Consider the following 27,928-nt stretch of genomic DNA (forward strand, 5'->3'; position numbering starts at 1 on the left):
ATTGTTTCTCTCTCTTCCACCTAGTGTTTCTCTCTCTTCCCCCCTGTGTTTCTCTCTCTTCCCCCCACTGTTTCTCAATCTTCCTCCCAGTGTTTCACTCTATTCCCCCCAGTGTTTCTCTCTATTACCCCCAGTGTTTCTCTCTCTCCCCCCAGTGTTTCTCTCTCTTCCCCCCAGGGTTTCTCTCTCTTCCCCCAGGGTTTCTTCTCTTCCCCCCAGTGTTTCTCCCTCTTCCCCCCAGTGTTTCTCTCTCTTCCCCCCAGTGTTTCTCTCTCTTCCCCCCATTGTTTGTCTCTCTTCTCCACAATTTCTCTCTCTCTCTCTCTCCCCAGTGTTTCTCTGTCTCTCTCAGTCTCTCCCCTCAGTGTTTCTCTCTCTCTCTCCCCCCAGTGTTTCTCTCTCTCTCACCCCCAGTGTTTCTCTCCCTCTCCCCCCAGTGTTTCTCTCTCTCTCTCTCTCCCCCAGTGTTTCTCTCTCTCTTTCCCCCCAGTGTTTCTCTCTCTCCCCAGTGTTTCTCTCTCTCCCCCCAGTGTTTCTCTCCCTCTCTCCCTCCAGTGTTTCTCTCTCTCTCTCCCCCCAGTGTTTCTCTCTCTCTCTCCCCTCAGTGTTTCACTCTCTCTCTCCCCCCAGTGTTTCTCTCTCTCTCCCCCCAGTGTCTCTCTCTCTCTCTCCCCCCAGTGTTTCTCTCCCTCTCTCCCCCCTGTTTTTCTCTGTGTCTTTCCCGCCAGTGTTTCTCTCTCTCTTCCCATTGTTTCTCTCTCTCTCCCCCCAGTGTTTCTCTCTCTCTTTCCCCCCAGTGTTTCTCTCTATCTCTCCCCAGTCTTTCTCTCACTCTCCCCTCAGTGTTTCTCTCTCTCTCTCCCTCCAGTGTTTCTCTCCCTCTCTCCCCCGAGTGTTTCTCTCTCTCTCCCCCCAGTGTTTCTCTCTCTCTCCCCGCAGTGTTTCTCTTCTCTCGCTCCCCCCAGTTTTTCTCTCTCTCTCCCCCCAGTGTTTCTCTCACTCTCTTCCCCCAGTGTTTCTCTCTATCACCCCCCAGTGTTTCTCTCTCTCTCTCTCCCCAGAGTTTCTCTCACTCACTCCCCCCAGTGTTTCTCTCACCCTCTACCCCCAGTGTTTCTCTCTCTCTCCCTCCAGTGTTTCTCGCACACTCTCCCCCTAGTTTTTCTCTCACCCTCTCCCCCCAGTGTTTCTCTGACCCCCTCCCCCCAGTGTTTCTCTCACCCTCTCCCCCCAGTGTTTCTCTCACCCTCTCCCCCCAGTGTTTCTCTCACCCTGTCTCCCAGTGTTTCTCTCACTCTCTCTCCCCAGTGTTTATCTCTCTCCCCCCTGTGTTTATCTCTCTCCCCTGCAGTGTTTTTCTCTCTCTCTCTCACCCCAGTGTTTCTCTCTCTCTCTCTCCCCAGTGTTTCTCTCTCTCTCCCCCCAGTGTTTCTTTCTCTCTCTCCCCCCACTGTTTCTCTCTCTCTCTCTCTCCCCAGAGTTTCTCTCACTCACTCCCCCCAGTGTTTCTCTCACCCTCGACCACCAGTGTTTCTCTCTCTCTCCCTCCAGTGTTTCTCGCACACTCTCACCCTAGTTTTTCTCTCACCCTCTCCCCCCAGTGTTTCTCTGACCCCCACCCCCCAGTGTTTCTCTCACCCTCTCCCCCCAGTGTGTCTCTCACCCTCTCCCCCCAGTGTTTCTCTCAACCTCTCCCCCAGTGTTGCTCTCACCCTCTCCCCCCAGTGTTTCTCTCACCCTGTCGCCCAGTGTTTCTCTCACTCTCTCTCCCCAGTGTTTATCTCTCTCCCCCCTGTGTTTATCTCTCTCCCCTGCAGTGTTTTTCTCTCTCTCTCTCACCCCAGTGTTTCTCTCTCTCTCTCCCCAGTGTTTCTCTCTCTGTCCCCCCAGTGTTTCTTTCTCTCTCTCCCCCCAGTGTTTACATAAGAACATAAGAACATAAGAAATTGGAGCAGGAGTAGGCCAATCGGCCCCTCGAGCCTGCTCCGCCATTCAATAAGATCATGGCTGATCTGATCCCAACCACAAATCTAAAGAACACAAGAAGTCGGAGCAGGACCCGGCCACATAGCCCCTGGGCCCTCTCCGCCACCCACAGGGCATTGACCGATCCGAACTCAGCTTCATGTCCAATTTCCTGCCCGCTCCCCATAACCCCTAATTCCCTTTACTTCTAGGAAACTGTCTATTTCTGTTTTAAATTTATCTAATGATGTAGCTTCCACAGCTTCCTGGGGCAGCAAATTCCACAGACCTACCACCCTCTGAGTGAAGAAGTTTCTCCTCATCTCAGTTTTGAAAGAGCAGCCCCTTATTCTAAGATTATGCCCCCTAGTTCTAGTTTCACCCATCTTTGGGAACATCCTTACTGCATCCACCCGATCAAGACCCTTCACAATCTTATATGTTTCAATAAGATCGCCTCTCATTCTTCTGAACTCCAATGAGTAGAGTCCCAATCTACTCAACCTCTCCTCATATGTCCGCCCCCTCATCCCCGGGATTAACCGAGTGAACCTTCTTTGTACTGCCTCGAGAGCAAGTATGTCTTTTCTTAAGTATGGAGACCAAAACTGTATGCAGTATTCCAGGTGCGGTCTCACCAATACCTTATATAACTGCAGCAATACCTCCTTGTTTTTATATTCTATCCCCCTAGCAATAAAAGCCAACATTCCGTTGGCTTTCTTGATCACCTGCTGCACCTGCATACCAACTTTTTAATTTTCTTGCACTAGGACCCCCAGATCCCTTTGTACTGCAGTACTTTCCAGTCTCTCGCCATTAAGAAAATAACTTGCTCTCTGATTTTTCCTGCCTAAGTGCATAACCTCACATTTTCCAATATTATATTGCATCTGCCAAATCTCCGCCCACTCACCCAGCCTGTCTATATCCCCTTGCAGGTTTTTTATGTCCTCCTCACTCTCTCCTTTCCCTCACATCTTTGTATCATCTGCAAATTTTGATATGTTGCACTCGGTCCCCTCCTCCAAATCGTTAATATAGATTGTAAAGATTTGGGGACCCAGCACCGACCCCTGTGGAACACCACTGGTTACTGGTTGCCAGTCCGAAAATGAACCATTTATCCCAACTCTCTGCTTCCTGTTCGATAACCAATCCTCCACCCATGCCAGAATATTACCCCCAATTCCGTGATTTTTTATCTTAAGTAATAATCTCTCTCTCTCTCTTCCCCCAGTGTTTCTCTCTATCTCTCCCCCCAGTGTTTTTCTCCCTCACTCTCTTCCCCCCAGTGTTTCTCTCTCTTCCCCCCAGTGTTTCTCTCTCTTGCCCCAGTGTTTCTCCCTCTTCGCCCCAGTATTTCGCTCTCTTCCCCCCAGTGTTTCTCTCTCTTCCCCCCATTGTTTCTCTCTCTTCCACCTAGTGTTTCTCTCTCTTCCCCCCTGTGTTTCTCTCTCTACCCCCCAGTGTTTCTCAATCTTCCTCCCAGTGTTTCACTCTATTCCCCCCAGTGTTTTTCTCTATTACCCCCAGTGTTTCTCTCTCACCCCCCAGTGTTTCTATCTCTTCCCCCCAGTGTTTCTCTCTCTTCCCCCCAGTGTTTCTCTCTCTTCCCCCCAGTGTTTGTCTCTCTCTCACCCCCAGTGTTTCTCTCCCTCTCCCCCCAGTGTTTCTCTCTCTCTCTCTCTCCCCCAGTGTTTCTCTCTCTCTTTCCCCCCAGTGTTTCTCTCTCTCCCCAGTGTTTCTCTCTCTCTCCCCGCAGTGTTTCTCTCCCTCTCTCCCTCCAGTGTTTCTCTCTCTCTCTCCCCCCAGTGTTTCTCTCTCTCTCTCCCCTCAGTGTTTCACTCTCTCTCTCCCCCCAGTGTTTCTCTCTCTCTCCCCCCAGTGTCTCTCTCTCTCTCTCCCCCCAGTGTTTCTCTCCCTCTCTCCCCCCTGTTTTTCTCTGTGTCTTTCCCACCAGTGTTTCTCTCTCTCTTCCCATTGTTTCTCTCTCTCTCCCCCCAGTGTTTCTCTCTCTCTTTCCCCCCAGTGTTTCTCTCTATCTCTCCCCAGTCTTTCTCTCACTCTCCCCTCAGTGTTTCTCTCTCTCTCTCCCTCCAGTGTTTCTCTCTCTCTCTCCCCCGAGTGTTTCTCTCTCTCTCTCCCCCCAGTGTTTTTCTCCCTCACTCTCTTCCCCCCAGTGTTTCTCTCTCTTCCCCCCAGTGTTTCTCTCTCTTGCCCCAGTGTTTCTCCCTCTTCCCCCCAGTATTTCTCTCTCTTCCCCCCAGTGTTTCTCTCTCTTCCCCCCATTGTTTCTCTCTCTTCCACCTAGTGTTTCTCTCTCTTCCCCCCTTGTGTTTCTCTCTCTTCCCCCCACTGTTTCTCAATCTTCCTCCCAGTGTTTCACTCTATTCCCCCCAGTGTTTCTCTCCATTACCCCCAGTGTTTCTCTCTCTCCCCCCAGTGTTTCTCTCTCTTCCCCCCAGGGTTTCTCTCTCTTCCCCCCCAGTGTTTCTCCCTCTTCCCCCCAGTGTTTCTCTCTCTTCCCCCCAGTGTTTCTCTCTCTTCCCCCCATTGTTTGTCTCTCTTCTCCACAATTTCTCTCTCTCTCTCTCCCCAGTGTTTCTCTGTCTCTCTCAGTCTCTCCCCTCAGTGTTTCTCTCTCTCTCTCCCCCCAGTGTTTCTCTCTCTCTCACCCCCAGTGTTTCTCTCCCTCTCCCCCCAGTGTTTCTCTCTCTCTCTCTCTCCCCCAGTGTTTCTCTCTCTCTTTCCCCCCAGTGTTTCTCTCTCTCCCCAGTGTTTCTCTCTCCCCCCAGTGTTTCTCTCCCTCTCTCCCTCCAGTGTTTCTCTCTCTCTCTCCCCCCAGTGTTTCTCTCTCTCTCTCTCCCCTCAGTGTTTCACTCTCTCTCTCCCCCCAGTGTTTCTCTCTCTCTCCCCCCAGTGTCTCTCTCTCTCTCTCCCCCCAGTGTTTCTCTCCCTCTCTCCCCCCTGTTTTTCTCTGTGTCTTTCCCGCCAGTGTTTCTCTCTCTCTTCCCATTGTTTCTCTCTCTCTCCCCCCAGTGTTTCTCTCTCTCTTTCCCCCCAGTGTTTCTCTCTATCTCTCCCCAGTCTTTCTCTCACTCTCCCCTCAGTGTTTCTCTCTCTCTCTCCCTCCAGTGTTTCTCTCTATCTCTCCCCAGTCTTTCTCTCACTCTCCCCTCAGTGTTTCTCTCTCTCTCTCCCTCCAGTGTTTCTCTCTCTCTCTCCCCCGAGTGTTTCTCTCACTCTCTTCCCCCAGTGTTTCTCTCTATCACCCCCAAGTGTTTCTCTCTCTCTCTCTCCCCAGAGTTTCTCTCACTCACTCCCCCCAGTGTTTCTCTCACCCTCTACCCCCAGTGTTTCTCTCTCTCCCTCCAGTGTTTCTCGCACACTCTCCCCCTAGTTTTTCTCTCACCCTCTCCCCCCAGTGTTTCTCTGACCCCCTCCCCCCAGTGTTTCTCTCACCCTCTCCCCCCAGTGTTTCTCTCACCCTCTCCCCCCAGTGTTTCTCTCACCCTGTCTCCCAGTGTTTCTCTCACTCTCTCTCCCCAGTGTTTATCTCTCTCCCCCCTGTGTTTATCTCTCTCCCCTGCAGTGTTTTTCTCTCTCTCTCTCACCCCAGTGTTTCTCTCTCTCTCTCTCCCCAGTGTTTCTCTCTCTCTCCCCCCAGTGTTTCTTTCTCTCTCTCCCCCCACTGTTTCTCTCTCTCTCTCTCTCCCCAGAGTTTCTCTCACTCACTCCCCCCAGTGTTTCTCTCACCCTCGACCACCAGTGTTTCTCTCTCTCTCCCTCCAGTGTTTCTCGCACACTCTCACCCTAGTTTTTCTCTCACCCTCTCCCCCCAGTGTTTCTCTGACCCCCACCCCCCAGTGTTTCTCTCACCCTCTCCCCCCAGTGTGTCTCTCACCCTCTCCCCCCAGTGTTTCTCTCAACCTCTCCCCCAGTGTTGCTCTCACCCTCTCCCCCCAGTGTTTCTCTCACCCTGTCGCCCAGTGTTTCTCTCACTCTCTCTCCCCAGTGTTTATCTCTCTCCCCCCTGTGTTTATCTCTCTCCCCTGCAGTGTTTTTCTCTCTCTCTCTCACCCCAGTGTTTCTCTCTCTCTCTCCCCAGTGTTTCTCTCTCTGTCCCCCCAGTGTTTCTTTCTCTCTCTCCCCCCAGTGTTTACATAAGAACATAAGAACATAAGAAATTGGAGCAGGAGTAGGCCAATCGGCCCCTCGAGCCTGCTCCGCCATTCAATAAGATCATGGCTGATCTGATCCCAACCACAAATCTAAAGAACACAAGAAGTCGGAGCAGGACCCGGCCACATAGCCCCTGGGCCCTCTCCGCCACCCACAGGGCATTGACCGATCCGAACTCAGCTTCATGTCCAATTTCCTGCCCGCTCCCCATAACCCCTAATTCCCTTTACTTCTAGGAAACTGTCTATTTCTGTTTTAAATTTATCTCATGATGTAGCTTCCACAGCTTCCTGGGGCAGCAAATTCCACAGACCTACCACCCTCTGAGTGAAGAAGTTTCTCCTCATCTCAGTTTTGAAAGAGCAGCCCCTTATTCTAAGATTATGCCCCCTAGTTCTAGTTTCACCCATCTTTGGGAACATCCTTACTGCATCCACCCGATCAAGACCCTTCACAATCTTATATGTTTCAATAAGATCGCCTCTCATTCTTCTGAACTCCAATGAGTAGAGTCCCAATCTACTCAACCTCTCCTCATATGTCCGCCCCCTCATCCCCGGGATTAACCGAGTGAACCTTCTTTGTACTGCCTCGAGAGCAAGTATGTCTTTTCTTAAGTATGGAGACCAAAACTGTATGCAGTATTCCAGGTGCGGTCTCACCAATACCTTATATAACTGCAGCAATACCTCCTTGTTTTTATATTCTATCACCCTAGCAATAAAAGCCAACATTCCGTTGGCTTTCTTGATCACCTGCTGCACCTGCATACCAACTTTTTAATTTTCTTGCACTAGGACCCCCAGATCCCTTTGTACTGCAGTACTTTCCAGTCTCTCGCCATTAAGAAAATAACTTGCTCTCTGATTTTTCCTGCCTAAGTGCATAACCTCACATTTTCCAATATTATATTGCATCTGCCAAATCTCCGCCCACTCACCCAGCCTGTCTATATCCCCTTGCAGGTTTTTTATGTCCTCCTCACTCTCTCCTTTCCCTCACATCTTTGTATCATCTGCAAATTTTGATATGTTGCACTCGGTCCCCTCCTCCAAATCGTTAATATAGATTGTAAAGATTTGGGGACCCAGCACCGACCCCTGTGGAACACCACTGGTTACTGGTTGCCAGTCCGAAAATGAACCATTTATCCCAACTCTCTGCTTCCTGTTCGATAACCAATCCTCCACCCATGCCAGAATATTACCCCCAATTCCGTGATTTTTTATCTTAAGTAATAATCTCTCTCTCTCTCTTCCCCCAGTGTTTCTCTCTATCTCTCCCCCCAGTGTTTTTCTCCCTCACTCTCTTCCCCCCAGTGTTTCTCTCTCTTCCCCCCAGTGTTTCTCTCTCTTGCCCCAGTGTTTCTCCCTCTTCGCCCCAGTATTTCGCTCTCTTCCCCCCAGTGTTTCTCTCTCTTCCCCCCATTGTTTCTCTCTCTTCCACCTAGTGTTTCTCTCTCTTCCCCCCTGTGTTTCTCTCTCTACCCCCCAGTGTTTCTCAATCTTCCTCCCAGTGTTTCACTCTATTCCCCCCAGTGTTTTTCTCTATTACCCCCAGTGTTTCTCTCTCACCCCCCAGTGTTTCTATCTCTTCCCCCCAGTGTTTCTCTCTCTTCCCCCCAGTGTTTCTCTCTCTTCCCCCCAGTGTTTGTCTCTCTCTCACCCCCAGTGTTTCTCTCCCTCTCCCCCCAGTGTTTCTCTCTCTCTCTCTCTCCCCCAGTGTTTCTCTCTCTCTTTCCCCCCAGTGTTTCTCTCTCTCCCCAGTGTTTCTCTCTCTCTCCCCGCAGTGTTTCTCTCCCTCTCTCCCTCCAGTGTTTCTCTCTCTCTCTCCCCCCAGTGTTTCTCTCTCTCTCTCCCCTCAGTGTTTCACTCTCTCTCTCCCCCCAGTGTTTCTCTCTCTCTCCCCCCAGTGTCTCTCTCTCTCTCTCCCCCCAGTGTTTCTCTCCCTCTCTCCCCCCTGTTTTTCTCTGTGTCTTTCCCACCAGTGTTTCTCTCTCTCTTCCCATTGTTTCTCTCTCTCTCCCCCCAGTGTTTCTCTCTCTCTTTCCCCCCAGTGTTTCTCTCTATCTCTCCCCAGTCTTTCTCTCACTCTCCCCTCAGTGTTTCTCTCTCTCTCTCCCTCCAGTGTTTCTCTCTCTCTCTCCCCCGAGTGTTTCTCTCTCTCTCTCCCCCCAGTGTTTTTCTCCCTCACTCTCTTCCCCCCAGTGTTTCTCTCTCTTCCCCCCAGTGTTTCTCTCTCTTGCCCCAGTGTTTCTCCCTCTTCCCCCCAGTATTTCTCTCTCTTCCCCCCAGTGTTTCTCTCTCTTCCCCCCATTGTTTCTCTCTCTTCCACCTAGTGTTTCTCTCTCTTCCCCCCTGTGTTTCTCTCTCTTCCCCCCACTGTTTCTCAATCTTCCTCCCAATGTTTCACTCTATTCCCCCCAGTGTTTCTCTCCATTACCCCCAGTGTTTCTCTCTCTCCCCCCAGTGTTTCTCTCTCTTCCCCCCAGGGTTTCTCTCTCTTCCCCCCCAGTGTTTCTCCCTCTTCCCCCCAGTGTTTCTCTCTCTTCCCCCCAGTGTTTCTCTCTCTTCCCCCCATTGTTTGTCTCTCTTCTCCACAATTTCTCTCTCTCTCTCTCCCCAGTGTTTCTCTGTCTCTCTCAGTCTCTCCCCTCAGTGTTTCTCTCTCTCTCTCCCCCCAGTGTTTCTCTCTCTCTCACCCCCAGTGTTTCTCTCCCTCTCCCCCCAGTGTTTCTCTCTCTCTCTCTCTCCCCCAGTGTTTCTCTCTCTCTTTCCCCCCAGTGTTTCTCTCTCTCCCCAGTGTTTCTCTCTCTCCCCCCAGTGTTTCTCTCCCTCTCTCCCTCCAGTGTTTCTCTCTCTCTCTCCCCCCAGTGTTTCTCTCTCTCTCTCCCCTCAGTGTTTCACTCTCTCTCTCCCCCCAGTGTTTCTCTCTCTCTCCCCCCAGTGTCTCTCTCTCTCTCTCCCCCCAGTGTTTCTCTCCCTCTCTCCCCCCTGTTTTTCTCTGTGTCTTTCCCGCCAGTGTTTCTCTCTCTCTTCCCATTGTTTCTCTCTCTCTCCCCCCAGTGTTTCTCTCTCTCTTTCCCCCCAGTGTTTCTCTCTATCTCTCCCCAGTCTTTCTCTCACTCTCCCCTCAGTGTTTCTCTCTCTCTCTCCCTCCAGTGTTTCTCTCTATCTCTCCCCAGTCTTTCTCTCACTCTCCCCTCAGTGTTTCTCTCTCTCTCTCCCTCCAGTGTTTCTCTCTCTCTCTCCCCCGAGTGTTTCTCTCACTCTCTTCCCCCAGTGTTTCTCTCTATCACCCCCCAGTGTTTCTCTCTCTCTCTCCCCCCAGTGTTTCTCTCACCCTCTACCCCCAGTGTTTCTCTCTCTCTCCCTCCAGTGTTTCTCGCACACTCTCCCCCTAGTTTTTCTCTCACCCTCTCCCCCCAGTGTTTCTCTGACCCCCTCCCCCCAGTGTTTCTCTCACCCTCTCCCCCCAGTGTTTCTCTCACCCTCTCCCCCCAGTGTTTCTCTCACCCTGTCTCCCAGTGTTTCTCTCACTCTCTCTCCCCAGTGTTTATCTCTCTCCCCCCTGTGTTTATCTCTCTCCCCTGCAGTGTTTTTCTCTCTCTCTCTCACCCCAGTGTTTCTCTCTCTCTCTCTCCCCAGTGTTTCTCTCTCTCTCCCCCCAGTGTTTCTTTCTCTCTCTCCCCCCAGTGTTTCTCTCTCTCTCTCTCTCCCCAGAGTTTCTCTCACTCACTCCCCCCAGTGTTTCTCTCACCCTCGACCACCAGTGTTTCTCTCTCTCTCCCTCCAGTGTTTCTCGCACACTCTCACCCTAGTTTTTCTCTCACCCTCTCCCCCCAGTGTTTCTCTGACCCCCTCCCCCCAGTGTTTCTCTCACCCTCTCCCCCCAGTATGTCTCTCACCCTCTCCCCCCAGTGTTTCTCTCAACCTCTCCCCCAGTGTTGCTCTCACCCTCTCCCCCCAGTGTTTCTCTCACCCTGTCGCCCAGTGTTTCTCTCACTCTCTCTCCCCAGTGTTTATCTCTCTCCCCCCTGTGTTTATCTCTCTCCCCTGCAGTGTTTTTCTCTCTCTCTCTCACCCCAGTGTTTCTCTCTCTCTCTCCCCAGTGTTTCTCTCTCTGTCCCCCCAGTGTTTCTTTCTCTCTCTCCCCCCAGTGTTTACATAAGAACATAAGAACATAAGAAATTGGAGCAGGAGTAGGCCAATCGGCCCCTCGAGCCTGCTCCGCCATTCAATAAGATCATGGCTGATCTGATCCCAACCACAAATCTAAAGAACACAAGAAGTCGGAGCAGGACCCGGCCACATAGCCCCTGGGCCCTCTCCGCCACCCACAGGGCATTGACCGATCCGAACTCAGCTTCATGTCCAATTTCCTGCCCGCTCCCCATAACCCCTAATTCCCTTTACTTCTAGGAAACTGTCTATTTCTGTTTTAAATTTATCTCATGATGTAGCTTCCACAGCTTCCTGGGGCAGCAAATTCCACAGACCTACCACCCTCTGAGTGAAGAAGTTTCTCCTCATCTCAGTTTTGAAAGAGCAGCCCCTTATTCTAAGATTATGCCCCCTAGTTCTAGTTTCACCCATCTTTGGGAACATCCTTACTGCATCCACCCGATCAAGACCCTTCACAATCTTATATGTTTCAATAAGATCGCCTCTCATTCTTCTGAACTCCAATGAGTAGAGTCCCAATCTACTCAACCTCTCCTCATATGTCCGCCCCCTCATCCCCGGGATTAACCGAGTGAACCTTCTTTGTACTGCCTCGAGAGCAAGTATGTCTTTTCTTAAGTATGGAGACCAAAACTGTATGCAGTATTCCAGGTGCGGTCTCACCAATACCTTATATAACTGCAGCAATACCTCCTTGTTTTTATATTCTATCCCCCTAGCAATAAAAGCCAACATTCCGTTGGCTTTCTTGATCACCTGCTGCACCTGCATACCAACTTTTTGATTTTCTTGCACTAGGACCCCCAGATCCCTTTGTACTGCAGTACTTTCCAGTCTCTCGCCATTAAGAAAATAACTTGCTCTCTGATTTTTCCTGCCTAAGTGCATAACCTCACATTTTCCAATATTATATTGCATCTGCCAAATCTCCGCCCACTCACCCAGCCTGTCTATATCCCCTTGCAGGTTTTTTATGTCCTCCTCACTCTCTCCTTTCCCTCACATCTTTGTATCATCTGCAAATTTTGATATGTTGCACTCGGTCCCCTCCTCCAAATCGTTAATATAGATTGTAAAGAGTTGGGGACCCAGCACCGACCCCTGTGGAACACCACTGGTTACTGGTTGCCAGTCCGAAAATGAACCATTTATCCCAACTCTCTGCTTCCTGTTCGATAACCAATCCTCCACCCATGCCAGAATATTACCCCCAATTCCGTGATTTTTTATCTTAAGTAATAATCTCTCTCTCTCTCTTCCCCCAGTGTTTCTCTCTCTCTCTCCCCCCAGTGTTTTTCTCCCTCACTCTCTTCCCCCCAGTGTTTCTCTCTCTTCCCCCCAGTGTTTCTCTCTCTTGCCCCAGTGTTTCTCCCTCTTCGCCCCAGTATTTCGCTCTCTTCCCCCCAGTGTTTCTCTCTCTTCCACCTAGTGTTTCTCTCTCTTCCCCCCTGTGTTTCTCTCTCTACCCCCCAGTGTTTCTCAATCTTCCTCCCAGTGTTTCACTCTATTCCCCCCAGTGTTTTTCTCTATTACCCCCAGTGTTTCTCTCTCACCCCCCAGTGTTTCTATCTCTTCCCCCCAGTGTTTCTCTCTCTTCCCCCCAGTGTTTCTCTCTCTTCCCCCCAGTGTTTGTCTCTCTTCCCCCCAGTGTTTGTCTCTCTTCTCCCCAGTTTCTCTCTCTCTCTCCCCAGTGTTTCTCTGTCTCTCTCTGTCTCTCCCCCCAGTGTTTCTCTCTCTCTCTCCCCCCAGTGTTTCTCTCTCTCTCACCCCCAGTGTTTCTCTCCCTCTCCCCCAGTGTTTCTCTCTCTCTCTCTCTCTCTCTCCCCCCAGTGTTTTTCTCTCTCTTTCCCCCCAGTGTTTCTCTCTCTCCCCAGTGTTTCTCTCTCTCTCCCCCCAGTGTTTCTCTCCCTCTCTCCCTCCAGTGTTTCTCTCTCTCTCTCCCCCCAGTGTTTCTCTCCCTCTCTCTCCGCAGTGTTTCTCTCTCTCCCCCCATTGTTTCTCTCCCTCTCTCCCTCCAGTTTTTCTCTCTCTCTCTCCCCCCAGTGTTTCTCTCCCTCTCTCCCCCCAGTGTTTCTCTCTCACTCTCCCCTCAGTGTTTCAGTCTCTCTCTCCCCCCAGTGTTTCCCTCTCTCTCCCCCCAGTGTTTCTCTCCCTCTCTCCCCCCTGTTTTTCTCTGTTTCTTTCCCGCCAGTGTTTCTCTCTCTCCCCAGATTTTCTCTCTCTTCCCCCCAGTGTTTCTCTCTCTTCCCCCCAGGATTTCTCGCTCTTCCCCACAGTGTTTCTCTCTCTTCCCCCCTGATTTTCTCTCTCTTCCCCCCAGATTTTCTCGCTCTTCCCCCCAGTGTTTCTCTCCCTCTCCCCCCAGTGTTTCTCTCTCTCTCTCTCTCCCCCCAGTGTTTCTCTGTCTCTTTCCCCCCGATGTTTCTCTCTCTCTCTCCCCAGTGTTTCTCTCCCCCCCCAGTGTTTCTCTCCCTCTCTCCCTCCAGTGTTTCTCTCTCTCTCTCCCCCCAGTGTTTCTCTCCCTCTCTCCCGCCAGTGCTTCTCTCTCTCTCCCCTCAGTGTTTCACTCTCTCTCTCCCCCCAGTGTTTCTCTCTCTCTCCCCCCAGTGTCTCTCTCTCTCTCCCCAGTGTTTCTCTCCCTCTCTCCCCCCTGTTTTTCTCTGTGTCTTTCCCGCCAGTGTTTCTCTCTCTCTCCCCAGTGTTTCTCTCTCTCTCCCCCCAGTGTTTCTCTCTCTCTTTCCCCCCAGTGTTTCTCTCTATCTCTCCCCAGTGTTTCTCTCTCTCTCCCCTCAGTGTTTCTCTCTCTCTCTCTCCCTCTAGTGTTTCTCTCTCTCTCTCCCCGCAGTGTTTCTCTTCTCTCGCTCCCCCCAGTGTTTCTCTCTCTCTCCCCTCAGAGTTTCTCTCACTCTCTCCATGCAGTGTTTCTCTCAACCTCTACCCCCAGTGTTTCCCTCACCCTCTCCCCCCAGTGTTTATCTCACCCTCACCCCCCAGTGTTTCTCTCTCTCTCTCTCTCTCTCCCCCCAGTGTTTCTCTCACCCTCACCCCCAAGTGTTTCTCTCACTCTCTTCCCCTCGGAGTTTCTCTCACTCTCTCCCCCCAGTGTTTCTCTCACCCTTTACCCCCAGTGTTTCCCTCACCCTCTCCCCCCAGTGTTTCTCTCACCCTCACCCCCCAGTGTTACTCTCACTCTCTTCCCCCAGTGTTTCTCTCTCTCTCCCCCCAGTGTTTCTCTCTCTCTCCCGCCAGTGTTTCTCGCACACTCTCCCCCTAGTTTTTCTCTCACCCTCTCCCCCCGTTGTTTCTCTGACCCCCTCCCCCCAGTGTTTCTCTCACCCTCTCCCCCAGTATTTCTCTCACCCTCTCCCCCCAGTGTTTCTCTCACCCTCTCCCCCCAGTGTTTCTCTCACCCTGTCTCCCAGTGTTTCTCTCACTCTCTCTCCCCAGTGTTTATCTCTCTCCCCCCTGTGTTTATCTCTCTCACCCCAGTGTTTCTCTCTCTCTCTCTCTCCCCAGTGTTTCTCTCTCTCTCCCCCCAGTGTTTCTCTCACTCTCTCTCCCCAGTGTTTATCTCTCTCCCCCCTGTGTTTATCTCTCTCCCCCGCAGTGTTTTTCTCTCTCTCTCTCACCCCAGTGTTTCTCTCTCTCTCTCTCCCCAGTGTTTCTCTCTCTCTCCCCCCAGTGTTTCTTTCTCTCTCTCCCCCCAGTGTTTCTCTCTCTATCTTCCCCCAGTGTTTCTCTCTCTCTCTCCCCCCAGTGTTTTTCTCCCTCACTCTCTTCCCCCCAGTGTTTCTCTCTCTTCCCCCCAGTGTTTCTCTCTCTTGCCCCAGTGTTTCTCCCTCTTCCCCCCAGTATTTCTCTCTCTTCCCCCCAGTGTTTCTCTCTCTTCCCCCCATTGTTTCTCTCTCTTCCACCTAGTGTTTCTCTCTCTTCCCCCCTGTGTTTCTCTCTCTTCCCCCCACTGTTTCTCAATCTTCCTCCCAGTGTTTCACTCTATTCCCACCAGTGTTTCTCTCTATTACCACCAGTGTTTCTCTCTCTCCCCCCAGTGTTTCTCCCTCTTCCCCCCAGTGTTTCTCTCTCTTCACCCCAGTGTTTCTCTCTCTTCCCCCCATTGTTTGTCTCTCTTCTCCACAATTTCTCTCTCTCTCTCCCCAGTGTTTCTCTGTCTCTCTCAGTCTCTCCCCTCAGTGTTTCTCTCTCTCTCTCCCCCCAGTGTTTCTCTATCTCTCTCTCTCTCCCCCAGTGTTTCTCTCTCTCTTTCCCCCCAGTGTTTCTCTCTCTCCCCAGTGTTTCTCTCTCTCTCCCCCCAGTGTTTCACTCCCTCTCTCCCTCCAGTGTTTCTCTCTCTCTCTCTCCCCCCAGTGTTTCTCTCCCTCTCTCTCCGCAGTGTTTCTCTCTCTCCCCCCATTGTTTCTCTCCCTCTCTCCCTCCAGTATTTCTCTCTCTCTCTCCCCCCAGTGTTTCTCTCCCTCTCTCCCCCCAGTGTTTCTCTCTCTCTCTCCCCTCAGTGTTTCAGTCTCTCTCTCCCCCAAGTGTTTCCCTCTCTCTCCCCCCAGTGTTTCTCTCCCTCTCTCCCCCCTGTTTTTCTCTGTTTCTTTCCCGCCAGTGTTTCTCTCTCTCCCCAGATTTTCTCTCTCTTCCCCCCAGTGTTTCTCTCTCTTCCCCCCAGGATTTCTCGCTCTTCCCCACAGTGTTTCTCTCTCTTCCCCCCAGTGTTTCGCTCTCTTCCCCCCAGTGTTTCTCTCTCTTCCCCCCAGTGTTAGTCTCTCTTCTCCCCAGTTTCTCTCTCTCTCTCCCCAGTGTTTCTCTGTCTCTCTCTGTCTCTCCCACCAGTGTTTCTCTCTCTCTCCCCAGTGTTTCTCTCTCTCCCCCCCCCAGTGTTTCTCTCCCTCTCTCCCTCCAGTGTTTCACTCTCTCTCTCCCCCCAGTGTTTCTCTCCCTCTCTCCCGCCAGTGTTTCTCTCTCTCTCTCTCCCCTCAGTGTTTCACTCTCTCTCTCCCCCCAGTGTTTCTCTCTCTCTCCCCCCAGTGTCTCTCTATCTCTCTCCCGCCAGTGTTTCTCTCACTCTCTCCCCCCTGTTTTTTCTCTGTGTCTTTCCCGCCAGTGTTTCTCTCTCTCTCCCCTGTGTTTCTCTCTCTCTCCCCCCAGTGTTTCTCTCTCTCTTTCCCCCCAGTGTTTCTCTCCATCTCTCCCCAGTGTTTCTCTCACTCTCCCCTCAGTGTTTCTCTCTCTCTCTCCCTCCAGTGTTTCTCTCTCTCTCTCCCCCGAGTGTTTCTCTCTCTCTCCCCCCCCAGTGTTTCTCTCTCTCTCCCCGCAGTGTTTCTCTCTCTCACCCCCCAGTGTTTCTCTCTCTCTCTCCCCAGAGTTTCTCTCACTCACTCCCCCCAGTGTTTCTCTCACCCTCTACCCCCAGTGTTTCTCTCTCTCTCTCTCCAGTGTTTCTCGCACACTCTCCCCCTAGTTTTACTCTCACCCTCTCCCCCCAGTGTTTCTCTGACCCCCTCCCCCCAGTGTTTCTCTCACCCTCTCCCCCCAGTGTGTCTGTCACCCTCTCCCCCCAGTGTTTCTCTCTCTCTCCCCCCAGTGTCTCTCTATCTCTCTCCCGCCAGTGTTTCTCTCACTCTCTCCCCCCTGTTTTTTCTCTGTGTCTTTCCCGCCAGTGTTTCTCTCTCTCTCCCCAGTGTTTCTCTCTCTCTCCCCCCAGTGTTTCTCTCTCTCTTTCCCCCCAGTGTTTCTCTCCATCTCTCCCCAGTGTTTCTCTCACTCTCCCCTCAGTGTTTCTCTCTCTCTCTCCCTCCAGTGTTTCTCTCTCTCTCTCCCCCGAGTGTTTCTCTCTCTCTCTCCCCCCAGTGTTTCTCTCTCTCTCCCCGCAGTGTTTCTCTCTCTCACCCCCCAGTGTTTCTCTCTCTCTCTCCCCAGAGTTTCTCTCACTCACTCCCCCTAGTGTTTCTCTCACCCTCTACCCCCAGTGTTTCTCTCTCTCTCTCTCCAGTGTTTCTCGCACACTCTCCCCCTAGTTTTACTCTCACCCTCTCCCCCCAGTGTTTCTATGACCCCCTCCCCCCAGTGTTTCTCTCACCCTCTCCCCCCAGTGTGTCTGTCACCCTCTCCCCCCAGTGTTTCTCTCACCCTCTCCCCCCAGTGTTTCTCTCACCCTCTCCCCCCAGTGTTTCTCTCACCCTGTCTCCCAGTGTTTCTCTCACTCTCTCTCCCCAGTGTTTATCTCTCTCCCCCCTGTGTTTATCTCTCTCCCCTGCAGTGTTTTTCTCTCTCTCTCTCACCCCAGTGTTTCTCTCTCTCTCTCCCCAGTGTTTCTCTCTCTCCCCCCCCCAGTGTTTCTTTCTCTCTCTCCCCCCAGTGTTTCTCTCTCTCTCTCTCTCTCCCCAGAGTTTCTCTCACTCACTCCCCCCAGTGTTTCTCGCACCCTCTACCCCCAGTGTTTCTCTCTCTCTCCCTCCAGTGTTTCTCGCACACTCTCCCCCTAGTTTTTCTCTCACCCTCTCCCCCCAGTGTTTCTCTGACCCCCTCCCCCCAGTGTTTCTCTCACCCTCTCCCCCCAGTGTTTCTCTCACCCTGTCTCCCACTGGTTCTCTCACTCTCACTCCCCAGTGTTTATCTCTCTCCCCCCTGTGTTTATCTCTCTCCCCTGCAGTGTTTTTCTCTCTCTCTCTCACCCCAGTGTTTCTCTCCCTCTCTCTCCCCAGTGTTTCTCTCTCTCCCCCCAATGTTTCTTTCTCTCTCTCCCCCAAATGTTTCTCTCTCTCTCTCTTCCCCCAGTGTTTCTCTCTCTCTCTCCCCCCAGTGTTTTTCTCCCTCACTCTCTTCCCCCCAGTGTTTCTCTCTCTTCCCCCCAGTGTTTCTCTCTCTTGCCCCAGTGTTTCTACCTCTTCCCCCCAGTATTTCTCTCTCTTCCCCCCAGTGTTTCTCTCTCTTCCCCCCATTGTTTCTCTCTCTTCCACCTACTGTTTCTCTCCCTTCCCCCCTGTGTTTCTCTCTCTTCCCCCCACTGTTTCTCAATCTTCCTCCCAGTGTTTCACTCTATTCCCCCCAGTGTTTCTCTCTATTACCCCCAGTGTTTCTCTCTCTCCCCCCAGTGTTTCTCTCTCTTCCCCCCAGTGTTTCTCTCTCTTCCCCCAGTGTTTCTCCCCCTTCCCCCCAGTGTTTCTCTCTCTTACCCCCAGTGTTTCTCTCTCTTCCCCCCATTGTTTGTCCCTCTTCTCCCCAATTTCTCTCTCTCTCTCTCTCCCCAGTGTTTCTCTGTCTCTCTCTGTCTCTGCCCAAGTGTTTCTCTCTCTCTCTCCCCCCAGTGTTTCTCTCTCTCTCTCCACCCAGTGTTTCTCTCTCTCTCCCCCAGTGATTCTCTCTCTCACCCCAGTGTTTCTCTCTCTCTCCCCCCAGTGTTTCACACTCTCTCCCCCAGTGTTTCTTTCTCTCTCTCCCCCCAGTGTTTCTCTCTCTCTTCCCCCAGTATTTCTCTCTCTCTGTCTCTCCCCCCAGTGTTTTCTGCCTCACTCTCTTCCCCCCAGTGTTTCTGTCTCTTCCCCCCAGTGTTTCTCGCTCTTCCACTGAGTGTTTCTATCTCTTCCCCCCAGTGTTTCTCTCTCTTGCCCCAGTGTTTCTCCCTCTTCCCCCCAGTATTTCTCTCTCTTCCCCCCAGTGTTTCTCTCTCTTCCCCCCATTGTTTCTCTCTCTTCCACCTCGTGTTTCTCTCTCTTCCCCCCTGTGTTTCTCTCTCTTCCCCCCACTGTTTCTCAATCTTCCTCCCAGTGTTTCACTCTATTCCCCCCAGTGTTTCTCTCTATTACCCCCAGTGTTTCTCTCTCTCCCCCCAGTGTTTCTCTCTCTTCCCCCCAGGGTTTCTCTCTCTTCCCCCAGTGTTTCTCCCCCTTCCCCCCAGTGTTTCTCTCTCTTACCCCCAGTGTTTCTCTCTCTTCCCCCCATTGTTTGTCCCTCTTCTCCCCAATTTCTCTCTCTCTCTCTCTCCCCAGTGTTTCTCTGTCTCTCTCTGTCTCTGCCCAAGTGTTTCTCTCTCTCTCTCCCCCCAGTGTTTCTCTCTCTCTCTCCACCCAGTATTTCTCTCTCTCTCCCCCAGTGATTCTCTCTCTCACCCCAGTGTTTCTCTCTCTCTCCCCCCAGTGTTTCACACTCTCTCCCCCAGTGTTTCTTTCTCTCTCTCCCCCCAGTGTTTCTCTCTCTCTCTCTTCCCCCAGTATTTCTCTCTCTCTGTCTCTCCCCCCAGTGTTTTCTGCCTCACTCTCTTCCCCCCAGTGTTTCTGTCTCTTCCCCCCAGTGTTTCTCGCTCTTCCACTGAGTGTTTCTATCTCTTCCCCCCTGTGTTTTGCTCTCTCTCCCTCCAGTGTTTATCTCTCTCTCTCCCGCAAGTGTTTCTCTCTCTCTCTCCACCCAGTGTTTCTCTCTCTCTCCCCCAGTGATTCTCTCTCTCTCTCCCACCCCAGTGTTTCTCTCTCTCTCTCCCCAGTGTTTCTCTCTCTCTCTCCCCAAGTGTTTCTCTCTCACTCCCCCCCCAAGTGTTTCTCTCTCTCGCTTCCCCCCAGTGTTTTTCTCTCTTCCCCCCATTGTTTCATTCTCTTCCTCCCAGTGTTTCACTGCCTTCCCCCCAGTGTTTCTCTCTCTTCCCCCCATTGTTTCTCTCTCTTCCCCCCAGTGTTTCTCTCTCTTCCCCACAGTGTTTCTATCTCTTCCCCCCAATGTTTCTCTCTCTTCCCCCCAGTGTTTCTCTCTCTTCCCCCCAGTGTTTGTCTCTCTTCTCCCCAGTTTCTCTCTCTCTCTCTCCCCAGTGTTTCTCTGTCTCTCTCTGTCTCTCCCCCCAGTGTTTCTCTCTCTCTCCCCCAGTGTTTCTCTCTCTCTCACCCCCAGTGTTTCTCTTCCGCCCAGTGTTTCTCTCTCTTCCCCCCAGTGTTTCTCAATCATCCTCCCAGTGTTTCACTCTATTCCCCCCATTGTTTCTCTGTCTTCCCACCAGTGTTTCTCTCTCTTACCCCCACTGTTTCTCTCTCTTCCCCCCATTGTTTCTCTCTCTTCCCCACAGTGTTTGTCTCTCTTCTCCCCGGTTTCTCTCTCTGTCTCTCCCCCCAGTGTTTCTCTCTATCTCCCCTCACTATTTCTCTCTCTCTCTCCCTCCAGTGTTTCTCTCTGTCTCTCCCCCCAGTGTTTCTCTCTCTCTCCCCCCACTGTTTCTCTCTCTCTCCTCACCCTTTGTTTCTCTCTCTCTCTCCCCAGTGTTTCTCTCTCTCTCCCCCCAGTGTTTCTCTCTCTCTCTCCCCCCAGTGTTTCTCTCTCTCTCTCCCCCCAGTGTTTCTCTCTGTCTCTCCCCCCAGTGTTTCTCTCTCTCTCCCCCCACTGTTTCTCTCTCTCCCTCCCCCCTTTGTTTCTCTCTCTCTCCCCAGTGTTTCTCTCTCTCTCCCCCCAGTGTTTCTCTCTCTCTCCCCCCAGTGTTTCTCTCTCTCTCTCCCCCCAGTGTTTCTCTCTGTCTCACCCCCAGTGTTTCTCTCCCCCTCTCCCCCCAGTGTTTCTCTCTCTCCCACCAGTGTTTCTCTCTCTCTCTCCCACCAGTGTTTCTCTCTCTCTCTCCCACCAGTGTTTATCTCTCTCTCTCTCCCACCAGTGTTTCCCTCTCTCTCTCCCACCAGTTTTTCTCTCTCTCTCTGCCCCCAGTGTTTCTCTCTCTCTCTCCCCCCAGTGTTTCTCTCTCTCTCTCCCCCCAGTGTTTCTCTCTCTCTCCCCCCAGTGTTTCTCTCTCTCTCTACCCCCAGTGTTTTTCTGTCTCTCCCCGCAGTGTTTCTCTCCCCCACTCCACCCAGTGTTACTCTCACCCTCTCCCCCAGTGTTTCTCTCACCCTCTTCACCCAGTTTTTCTCTCTCTCTCTCTCCCCCCAGTGTTTCTCTCTCTCTCTCCCCCCAGTGTTTCTCTCTCTCTCTTCCCCCCAGTGTTTCTCTCTCTCTCTCCCACCAGTGTTTCTCTCTCTCTCTCCCCCCAGTGTTTCTCTCTCTCTCCCCCCAGTGTTTCTCTCTATCTCTCCCCCCAGTGTTTCTCTCTCTCTCTCCTGCCAGTGTCTCTCTCTCTCTCTCTCTCCCCCCCCCTTTGTTTCTCTCTCTCTCTCCCCAGTGTTTTTCTCTCTCTCTCCCACCCCAGTCTTTCTCTCTCTCTCTCCCCTCAGTGCTTCTCTCTCTCTCTCCCCAGTGTTTCTCTCTCTGTCTCCCCAGTGTTTCTCTCTCTCTCCCCAGTGTTTCTCTCTCTCTCTCCCCAGTGTTTCTCTCTCTCCCCCGAGTGTTTCTCCCTCTCTCCCCCCAGTGTTTCTCTCTCCCTCTCTCCCCCGAGTGTTTCTCTGTCTCTCCCCCCAGTGTTTTCTCTCTCTCTCACACCAGTGTTTTCTCTCTCTCTCCCCCAGTGTTTCTCTTTCTCTCTCTCCCCCCAGTGTTTCTCTCTCTCCCCACCCTTTGTTTCTCTCTCTCTCTCCCCCCAGTGTTTCTCTCTCTCTCCCCCCAATGTTTATCTCCCTCTCTCCCCCCAGTGTTTTTCTCTCTCTCTCCTCCCAGGGTTTCTCTCTCTCTCTCCTCCCAGTGTTTCTCTCTCTCTCTCCTCCCAGTGTTTCTCTCTCTCTCACCACAGTGTTTTTCTCTCACTCTCACCACAGTGTTTCTCTATCTCTCTCACCACAGTATTTCTCTCTCACTCTCACCACAGTGTTTCTCTCTCTCTCTCACCACACTGTTTCTCTCTCTCTCTCACCACACTGTATCTCTCTCTCTCTCCCCCCAGTGTTTCTCACTTCCTCCCCCCAGTGTGTTTTTCTCTCTCTTCCCCCAATGTTTTTCTCTGTCCCCCCCCCCCCCACAGTGTCTCTCTCTCTCTCTCCCCCCAGTGTTTCTCTCTCTCTCTCCCACCAGTGTTTCTCTTTCTCTCTCCCACCAGAGTTTCTCTCTCTCTCTCCCACCAGTGTTTCTCTCTCACTCTTCCACCAGTGTTTCTCTCTCTCTCTCCCCAGTGTTTCTCTCTCTCTCCCCCCAGTGTTTCTCTCTCTCTCCCCCCAGTGTTTCTCTGTCTCTCTCCTGCCAGTGTTTCTCTCTCTCTCTCTCTCTCTCCCCCCAGTGTTTTTCTCTCTCTCTCCCACCCCAGTCTTTCTCTCTCTCTCCCCCCTCAGTGCTTCTCTCTCTCTCTCCCCAGTATTTCTCTCTCTGTCTCCCCAGTGTTTCTCTCTCTCTCTCCCCAGTGTTTCTCTATCTCTCTCCCCAGTGTTTCTCTCTCTCTCCCCCGAGTGTTTCTCTCTCTCTCCCCCCAGTGTTTCTCTCTCCCTCTCTCCCCCGAGTGTTTCTCTGTCTCTCCCCCCAGTGTTTCTCACTCTCTCTCCTCCCAGGGTTTCTCTCTATCTCTCCTCCCAGTGTTTCTCTCACTCTCTCCTCCCAGTGTTTCTCTCTCTCTCACCACAGTGTTTTTCTCTCACTCTCACCACATAGTTTCTCTCTCTCTCTCACCACAGCGTTTCTCTCTCTCTCCCCCCCCCAGTGTTTCTCTCTCTCTCTCTCTCTCTCCTCCCAGTGTTTCACTCTCTCTCTCTCCTCCCAGTGTTTCTCTCTCTCTCACCACAGAGTTTCTCTCTCACTCTCACCACAGTGTTTCTCTCTCTCTCTCACCACACTGTTTCTCTCTCTCTCTCACCACACTGTTTCTCTCTCTCTCCCCGCAGTGTTTCTCACTTCCTCCCCCCAGTGTGTTTTTCTCTCTCTTCCCCCAATGTTTTTCGCTGTCTCCCCCCCCCAGTGTCTCTCTCTCTCACTCTCTCTCTCTCCCCCCAGTGTTTCTCTCTCTCTCCCCCCAGTGTTTCTCTCTCTCTCTCCCACCAGTGTTTCTCTCTCTCTCTCCCACCAGTGTTTCTCTCTCTCTCTCCCACCAGTGTTACTCTCTCTCTCTCCCACCAGTGTTTCTCTCTCTCTCTCCCACCAGTGTTTCTCTCCCCCTCTCCCCCCAGTGTTTCTCTCTCTCTCCCCCCAGTGTTTCTCTCTCTCTCTCCCCCCAGTGTTTCTCTGTCTCTCCCCCCAGTGTTTCTCTCCCCCTCTCCCCCCAGTGTTACTCTCACCCTCTCCCCCAGTGTTTCTCTCAACCTCTCCCAACAGTGTTTCTCTCTCTCTCTCCCACCAGTGTTTCTCTCCCCCTCTCCCCCCAGTGTTTCTCTCTCTCTCCCCCCAGTGTTTCTCTCTCTCTCTCCCCCCAGTGTTTCTCTGTCTCTCCCCCCAGTGTTTCTCTCCCCCTCTCCCCCCAGTGTTACTCTCACCCTATCCCCCAGTGTTTCTCTCACCCTCTCCCCCCAGTGTTTCTCTCACCCTCTCCCCCCAGTGTTTCTCTCTCTCTCCCCCCAAGTGTTTCTCTCTCTCCCCGCCCCAAGTGTTTCTCTCTCTCTCTCCCCGGTGTTTATCACTCTCCACCCAGTGTTTATCTCTCTCCCCCCGCAGTGTTTCTCCCTCTCTCTCACCTCAGAGTTTCTCTCTCTCTCTTCCCTCCAGTGTTTCTCTCTCTCTCTCCCCCCAGTGTTTCTCTCTCTCTCTCCCCCCAGTGTTTCTCTCTCTCTCCCCCCAGTGTTTCTCTCTCTCTCTCTCTCCCCAGTGTTTTTATCTCTCTCTCCCACCCCAATCTTTCTCTCTCGCTCCCCCCTCAGTGCTTCTCTCTCTCTCTCCCCAGTGTTTCTCTCTCTGTCTCCCCAGTGTTTCTCTCTCTCTCTCCCCAGTGTTTCTCTCTCTCTCCCCCGAGTGTTTCTCTCTCTCCCCCCAGTGTTTCTCACTCCCTCTCTCCCCCGAGTGTTTCTCTGTCTCTCCCCACAGTGGTTTCTCTCTCTCTCTCCCCAGTGTTTCTCTCTCTCTCCCCCGAGTGTTTCTCTCTCTCCCCCCAGTGTTTCTCTCTCCCTCTCTCCCCCGAGTGTTTCTCTGTCTCTCCCCACAGTGTTTTCTCTCTCTCTCACACCAGTGTTTTCTCTCTCTCTCACCCCAGTGTTTTCTCTCTATCTCCCCTCAGTGTTTCTCTTTTTCTCTCCCCCCCCAGTGTTTCTCTCTCTCCCCACCCTTTGTCTCTCTCTCTCTCCCCCCCCAGTGTTTCTCTCTCTCTCCCCCCAGTGTTTCTCTCTCTCTCTCTCTCCCCAGTGTTTTTCTCTCTCTCTCCCACCCGAGTCTTTCTCTCTCTCTCTCCCCTCAGTGCTTCTCTCTCTCTCTCCCCAGTGTTTCTCTCTCTGTCTCCCCAGTGTTTCTCTCTCTCTCTCCCCAGTGTTTCTCTCTCTCTCTCCCCAGTGTTTCTCTCTCTCTCCCCCGAGTGTTTCTCCCTCTCTCCCCCCAGTGTTTCTCTCTCCCTCTCTCCCCCGAGTGTTTCTCTGTCTCTCCCCCCAGTGTTTTCTCTCTCTCTCACACCAGTGTTTTCTCTCTCTCTCCCCCAGTGTTTCTCTTTCTCTCTCTCCCCCCAGTGTTTCTCTCTCTCCCCACCCTTTGTTTCTCTCTCTCTCTCCCCCCAGTGTTTCTCTCTCTCTCCCCCCAGTGTTTCTCTCTCTCTCTCCCCCCAGTGTTTTTCTCTCTCTCTCCCCCCAGTGTTTCTCTCTCTCTCTCCCCCCAGTGTTTCTCACTCTCTCTCCTGCCAGGGTTTCTCTCTCTCTCTCCTCCCAGTGTTTCTCTCTCTCTCTCCTCCCAGTGTTTCTCCCTCTCTCACCACAGTGTTTTTCTCTCACTCTCACCACAGTGTTTCTCTCTCTCTCACCACAGTGTTTCTCTCTCTCTCTCTCCCCAGTGTTTCTCTCTCTCTCCCCCCCCCCCCCAGTGTTTCTCTCTCTCTCTCCTCCCAGTGTTCCTCTCTCTCTCTCCTCCCAGTGTTTCTCTCCCTCTCAAAAACAGTGTTTCTCTCTCACTCTCACCACAGTGTTTCTCTCTCTCTCTCACCACACTGTTTCTCTCTCTCTCACCACACTGTTTCTCTCTCTCTCTCCCCCAAGTGTTTCTCACTTCCTCCCCCCAGTGTGTTTTTCTCTCTCTTCCCCCAATGTTTTTCTCTGTCTCCCCCCCCCCAGTGTCTCTCTCTCTCTCTCTCTCTCCCCCCAGTGTTTCTCTCTCTCTCCCCCCAGTGTTTCTCTCTCTCTCTCCCACCAGTGTTTCTCTCTCTCTCTCCCCCCAGTGTTTTTCTCTCTCTCTCCCCCCAGTGTTTCTCTCTCTCTCTCCCCCCAGTGTTTCTCACTCTCTCTCCTGCCAGGGTTTCTCTCTCTCTCTCCTCCCAGTGTTTCTCTCTCTCTCTCCTCCCAGTGTTTCTCCCTCTCTCACCACAGTGTTTTTCTCTCACTCTCACCACAGTGTTTCTCTCTCTCTCACCACAGTGTTTCTCTCTCTCTCTCTCCCCAGTGTTTCTCTCTCTCTCCCCCCCCCCAGTGTTTCTCTCTCTCTCTCCTCCCAGTGTTCCTCTCTCTCTCTCCTCCCAGTGTTTCTCTCCCTCTCAAAAACAGTGTTTCTCTCTCACTCTCACCACAGTGTTTCTCTCTCTCACCACACTGTTTCTCTCTCTCTCACCACACTGTTTCTCTCTCTCTCTCCCCCAAGTGTTTCTCACTTCCTCCCCCCAGTGTGTTTTTCTCTCTCTTCCCCCAATGTTTTTCTCTGTCTCCCCCCCCCAGTGTCTCTCTCTCTCTCTCTCTCCCCCCAGTGTTTCTCTCTCTCTCCCCCCAGTGTTTCTCTCTCTCTCTCCCACCAGTGTTTCTCTCTCTCTCTCCCACCAGTGTTTCTCTCTCTCTCTCCCACCAGTGTTTCTCTCTCCCTCTCCCACCAGTGTATCTCTCTCTCTCCCCCCAGTGTTTCTCTCTCCCCCAGTGTTTCTCTCTCTCTCTCCTGCCAGTGTTTCTCTCTCTCTCTCTCCCCCCAGTCTTTCTCTCTCTCTCCCCCCTCAGTGCTTCTCTCTCTCTCTCCCCAGTGTTTCTCTCTCTGTCTCCCCAGTGTTTCTCTCTCTCTCTCCCCAGTGTTTCTCTCTCTCTCTCCCCAGTGTTTCTCTCTCTCTCCTCCCAGTGTTTCTCTCTCTCTCTCCTCCCAGTGTTTCTCTCTCTCTCACCACAGTGTTTCTCTCTCTCTCTCACCACAGTGTTTCTCTCTCTCTCACACCACACTGTTTATCTCTCTCTCTCCCCCCAGTGTTTCTCACTTCCTCCCCCCAGTGTGTTTTTCTCTCTCTTCCCCCAATGTTTTTCTCTGTCTCCCCCCCCCCCCAGAGTGTCTCTCTCTCTCTCTCTCTCTCTCTCTCTCTCTCCCCCCCCAGAGTTTCTCTCTCTCTCCCCCCAGTGTTTCTCTCTCTCTCTCCCACCAGTGTTTCTCTCTCTCTCTCCCACCAGTGTTTCTCTCTCTCTCTCCCACGAGTGTTTCTCTCTCTCTCTCTCCCACCAGTGTTTCTCTCTCTCTCTCCCACCAGTGTTTCTCTCCCCCTCTCCCCCCAGTGTTTCTCTCTCTCTCCCCCCAGTGTTTCTCTCTCTCTCCCCCCCCCCAAGTGTTTCTCTCTCTCCCCGCCCCAAGTGTTTCTCTCTCTCTCTCCCCGGTGTTTATCACTCTCCACCCAGTGTTTATCTCTCTCCCCCCGCAGTGTTTCTCCCTCTCTCTCACCTCAGAGTTTCTCTCTCTCTCTTCCACCCAGTGTTTCTCTCTCTCTCTCCCCCCAGTGTTTCTCTCTCTCTCTCCCCCAGTGTTTCTCTCTCTCTCCCCCCAGTGTTTCTCTCTCTCTCTCCCCCCAGTGTTTCTCTCTCTCTCCTCCCAGTGTTTCTCTCTCTCTCTCTCCCCCCAGTGTTTCTCACTCTCTCTCTCCCCCCAGTGTTTTTCTCTCTCTCTCCTACCCCAGTCTTTCTCTCTCCCTCCCCCCTCAGTGCTTCTCTCTCTCTCTCCCCAGTGTTTCTCTCTCTGTCTCCCCAGTGTTTCTCTCTCTCTCTCCCCAGTGTTTCTCTCTCTCTCTCCCCAGTGTTTCTCTCTCTCTCCCCCGAGTGTTTCTCTCTCTCCCCCCAGTGTTTCTCTCTCCCTCTCTCCCCCGAGTGTTTCACTGTCTCTCCCCCCAGTGTTTTCTCTCTCTCTCACACCAGTGTTTTATCTCTCTCCCCCCCCCCAGTGTTTCTCTCTCTCTCTCCCCCCAGTGTTTCTCTCTCTCTCTCCTCCCAGTGTTTCTCTCTCTCTCTCCTCCCAGTGTTTCTCTCTCTCTCACCACAGTGTTTTTCTCTCTCTCTCACCACAGTGTTTCTCTCTCTCTCTCACCACAGTGTTTCTCTCTCTCTCTCTCCCCAGTGTTTCTCTCCCTCTCTCTCCTCCCAGTGTTTCTCTCTCTCTCACCACAGTGTTTCTCTCTTTCTCTCACCACACTGTTTCTCTCTCTCTCTCACCAAACTGTTTCTCTCTCTCTCTCCCCCCAGTGTTTCTCACTTCCTCCCCCCAGTGTGTTTTTGTCGCTCTTCCCCCAATGTTTTTCTCTGTCTCCCCCCCCCAGTGTTTCTCTCTCTCTCTCTCTCTCCCCCCAGTGTTTGTCTCTCTCTCCCCCCAGTGTTTCTCTCTCTCTCTACCCCCAGTGTTTCACTGTCTCTCCCCGCAGTGTTTCTCTCCCCCTCTCCCCCCAGTGTTACTCTCACCCTCTCCCCCAGTGTTTCTCTCACCCTCTTCACCCAGTGTTTCTCTCACCCTCTCCCCCCAGTGTTTCTCTCACCCTCTCCCCCCAGTGTTTCTCTCTCTCTCCCCCCAAGTGTTTCTCTCTCTCCCCCCCACCAAGTGTTTCTCTTTCTCTCTCCCCGGTGTTTATCACTCTCCACCCAGTGTTTATCTCTCTCCCACCGCAGTGTTTCACCCTCTCCCTCACCTCAGAGTTTCTCTCTCCCTCTTCCCCCCAGTGTTTCTCTCTCTCTCTCTCCCCAGTGTTTCTCTCTCTCTCTCCCCCCAGTGTTTCTCTCTCTCTCCCCAGTGTTTCTCTCTCTCTCTCCCCCCAGTGTTTCTCTCTCTCTCTCCTGCCAGTGTTTCTCTCTCTCTCTCTCTCCCCCAGTGTTTCTCTCTCTCTCTCTCTCCCCCCAGTGTTTTTCTCTCTCTCTACCACCCCAGTCTTTTTCTCTCTCTTTACCCTCAGTGCTTCTCTCTCTCTCTCCCCAGTGTTTCTCTCTCATTCTCCCCAGTGTTTCTCTCTCTCTCTCCCCAGTGTTTCTCTCTCTTTCTCCCCAGTGTTTCTCTCTCTCTCCCCCCCCCCAGTGTTTCTCTCTCTCTCCTCCCAGTGTTTCTCTCTCTCTCTCCTCCCAGTGTTTCTCTCTCTCTCACCACAGTGTTTTTCTCTCTCTCTCACCACAGTGTTTCTCTCTCTCTCTCACCACAGTGTTTCTCTCTCTCTCTCTCCCCAGTGTTTCTCTCTCTCTCTCTCCTCCCAGTGTTTCTCTCTCTCTCACCACAGTGTTTCTCTCTCTCTCTCACCACAGTGTTTCTCTCTCTCTCTCACCAAACTGTTTCTCTCTCTCTCTCCCCCCAGTGTTTCTCACTTCCTCCCCCCACTGTGTTTTTCTCTCTCTTCCCCCAATGTTTTTCTCTGTCTCTCCCCCCAGTGTTTCTGTCCCACTCTC

The sequence above is a fragment of the Heptranchias perlo genome, chromosome 17, assembly GCF_035084215.1.
Source record: "Heptranchias perlo isolate sHepPer1 chromosome 17, sHepPer1.hap1, whole genome shotgun sequence".
Lineage (NCBI taxonomy): Eukaryota > Metazoa > Chordata > Chondrichthyes > Hexanchiformes > Hexanchidae > Heptranchias > Heptranchias perlo.